Source organism: Bison bison, unplaced genomic scaffold (genome assembly GCF_000754665.1).
Source record: "Bison bison bison isolate TAMUID 2011002044 unplaced genomic scaffold, Bison_UMD1.0 scf7180017864379, whole genome shotgun sequence".
Classification (NCBI taxonomy): Eukaryota; Metazoa; Chordata; class Mammalia; order Artiodactyla; family Bovidae; genus Bison; species Bison bison.
The window spans coordinates 11965023-11968651 of NW_011494951.1; the positions used below are offsets into that span (position 1 = coordinate 11965023).

Genomic DNA, 3629 nt, shown 5'->3' on the forward strand with positions numbered 1-3629 from the left:
GTTCAAAAGCATCAATTCTTTGGTGCTCAGCTTTCTTCACAGTCCAACTCTCACATCCATAGATGACCACTGGAAAAACCATAGCCTTGACTAGACGGACCTTTGTTGGCAAAGTAATGTCTCTGCTTTTCAATATGCTATCTAGGTTATAGTGCATTTATAAAATCCACTTTATCTAAAGTTTTCAAGTCATTTGCTGAGTTGTGTCTTTATGATTTTTAAAAAGTTTTTCTGTTTGATAGTTATTTGATAGATATTTCCTCCCATCAGTTCTAGTTTTGTGTGTCTGCACTTTTTTTTCCTTTTCTTGATTACAATGGTTAGAACTTTGTCGACTTTTCGAATATCCAGTTTTTTTCTTTAGCTAGTTCTACTTAAAAAAAAAAAAAAAACTAATTTTCTCGTTTGTCTTTATCAACACTTCCTTCTTTTTGGCTTATTTTGTTTATTTCTAACATCTTGAACTGAGTTCATTATTTGATATTGTTATCAACATCCTTTTCATCTCTGACTGGAGAAGTATTTACCTCAATACCTTATTGTGTCTTTTGCCCGTTTAAGCAACTTTCCCAATGTTAACTGAGGCTCTGTTGGTTTATGGGGCTGGACGCGAGAGGCTCAGAGCCTGTGAGAATGATGCGGTGAGTGAACTAGTCCAGCAGCGCGAAGAGTTTTTAACCGGGGGTTAATGCGCATCACATTAACCTTCTTTAACGGCCTTCTATTCTACCCCTAAGGGGGTGCGATCGTAACCAAGGAGCCCCCTCTCTCGGCGGCCGAAGCAAACGGCTCTCCATTTGTCCTTCCATCTTCTCTCTTCTGGAGCTAATTTGGTTGCTTTCCACCTCATTATATACTTTGTGACTTTCTGGCAGTCCTTTAAAGCATCTAGGGAAGAGAAAGTGAAGAAAGGAGAAAGTGAAGAAAAGAGAGAAAGTATTTCATCAGGCTCTTCTAACTGCGGCGGGGCCAGACAGACAGAAGCAAAAAGGTCCCAGGACCACCAACGGGGGCTCTCCGTCTAGAATGCAATTTACTCTTCTTTTAGCAAAGCATGATATAGGACCTATATTTAGGTTCTAGTTTTAAGGTTTTTGGAAATTAGTAAAATTTGACACAGTAGACTTTAGCTTAATGTTAATTCTTGTAAAACTGGCCCAAAACTGTCTTCTGTCTTGAATATATTCCCGAGAGTTCGCTTTCAGGTAGGGGGTGTAGCTCAGTGGTAGAGCGCGTGCTTAGCATGCACGAGGCCCCGGGTTCAATCCCCGGCACCTCCAATTTTGAACTTTTTCCTTGCTCAAAAAGAAAGTAAACCTATTTCACAACTATTTGCTATTTGCTCAAAAAGAAAGTAAACCTATTTCACAACTATTTGCTATTAGTATTAGTGCTGTTCTTTTTCTACTCCTCCGGTTTGGCAACACTCAGGGTGGCTGCGTAAGGAGATAAAGACAAAGCCTGGGCTCATTCAGCAGCTCGAGATTCCGCACAGAAAGTCCGTCACCAAATTGACGAGCCTTTTTGCCTTTGGTTTCACTTTGCAGTATTATTAATATGTAAAAAGCAGGAAAGAAGAGACAAGGATGACAGAATTTAACAAAAGAAAAACACACGATCTCAAGCTAATTTTTTTTTTTTTTTTAGCGTGTTTTGTTCTCTGAGCCGTGTTGGCCATGATTAGACTGCAGATTGAGCAAGAAGACAGCGTTCCAAACTTGGAAATCGAGAAATTTATTTTCATCAGTGGATATGAAGAAGTTTACACTTAGGCATCAATAGCCCCATTGGGAAGTACCTTGGGCTGAAGATCTCAAACGTCAGAGATTAATTTCCAGTTTTGGTCTGTTTTTACTCTTACCGGAGAATAGGACTTAACTAGATAATTTAGTTAAGTTACAGAAGTAATTTTATCTGAGACTGTTGCGCCCTCTATCGGAAAGAAATTTTCCAGACCCTGGGTCCTTGAACTAAAGCTGTTGGTGGTACCTTGTTAGAATGCAGGATGTCAGTTCCTCCTCAAACTTACTGAACTAGAACCAACATTTCGACAGGATCCCTAAGTGTTTCCTCTGCACGTTAAAATTTGAGTCACTGGTTTGAGTGCTCCAATGTGGGTTAAAATGATTATATATTATAAATATATGGCTTATTTTATTAATAATTTTCCTACTTCCTATTCTAATGTAGTAAAAACAATTGCAAAAATGTATCTCTATTGTTGAACCAGTTTTGTATTCTTATGACTGACACTGTTTCCCCTCTCATGGTAATATGGTATTTACTAGTATTTTTAAATCAGTATACATAATTGAATTAGATGTCAAGTTTCTTTTAAATAAAATGTTTTGCAGGTTTGCAGTCAAGATGGTGCTAACTTCCAATACGAACTAGGAAGCTCATATCTTTATTTCTGCTCAGCAACTTTTTTAAAAAACTTTTTATTTTGTATTGGGTTATAGCCTATTAACAATGTTGTGATAGTTTCAGGTGGACAGTGAAGGAATTCAGTCATACATATACATGTATCCATTCTCCTCCAAACTCCTCTCCTGTCCAGGCTGCACATAACATTGAGCAGAGTTCCATAGGCTATCCAATTGGTCCTTGTTGCTTATACATTTTAAATATAAGTGTATACATGTCTATCAAAAGTCACTAAGTATCCCTTCCCCTCATTCTTCCCCCCTGGCAACCATAAATTTGTTCCCTAAGTCTGTGAGTCTCTTTCTGTTTTGCAAGTTCATTTGTATCCTTTGTTTTTTAGATTCCACATATAGGGGATGTCATATGATATTTCTCCTTCTCTGTCTGACTTACTTCACTCAGTTTGACAATCTCTAGATCCATCCATGTTGCTGCAAGTGGTATTATTTCATTTTTAATGGCTGAATAATAGTGCATTGTATATATGTACCACATCTTTTTTATCCATTTCTCTATTGATGGACATTTAGGTTGCTTCTGTTACTGTAAACAGTGCTGCAATGAACACTGAGGTGCATGTATTCTTTTAGATCATGTTTTTATCTGGATATAGACCCAAAAGTGAGATTGCAGGGTCATACGATAGCTCTATTTTTAGTTTTTTAAGGAATCTCCATATTTTGCTTCATAATGGCTGCTGAACCAGTTTACATTCCCATCAACAGTGTTGGAGGATTCCCTTCTTTCCACACCCTCTCCAGTATATATTGCTTCTGGATTCTTTTAGGATAGCCATTCTGGTTGGTGTGAGGTGATATCTCATTGTAGTTTTGATTTCATCAAAATTTTAAGTAGGATAAGATATTTCCCAAGTTAAATGTCTTAATTTTAGGATTTACCTCTTCAAAGAAAGAGTAAGAGCTAGCGCTCAGGAGCCAGACTTTCTTTAATAGGGGTAATAGGTCATTTTCTATTTTGTTGACATATTTTCTCTCTTTTTGTTTTCTAAGTACAATTTTATGATGTCTTTTTGCCACTTGTATCTACTATGTTAAGAGAAATGTATTCACATGCTCCAAACATAGGACTGTGTGGATCACAAAAAACTTTGGAGAATTCTTCAAGAGATGGGAATAACAGACCACCTTTCCTGCCTCCTGAGAACTCTGTATGCAGGTCAAGAAGCAACAGTTGGAACTGGA

At 37.5% G+C, this 3629-nt stretch overlaps 1 non-coding gene across 1 annotated transcript; it reads left to right on the top strand.

Moving 5' to 3' along the window:
* Nucleotides 1-1208: 1208 nt before the first annotated feature.
* On the top strand, nucleotides 1209-1280 carry TRNAA-AGC. Its single transcript has one exon. It is a non-coding gene; the product is annotated as a tRNA-Ala (tRNA).
* The last annotated feature ends 2349 nt before the right edge of the window (nucleotides 1281-3629 follow it).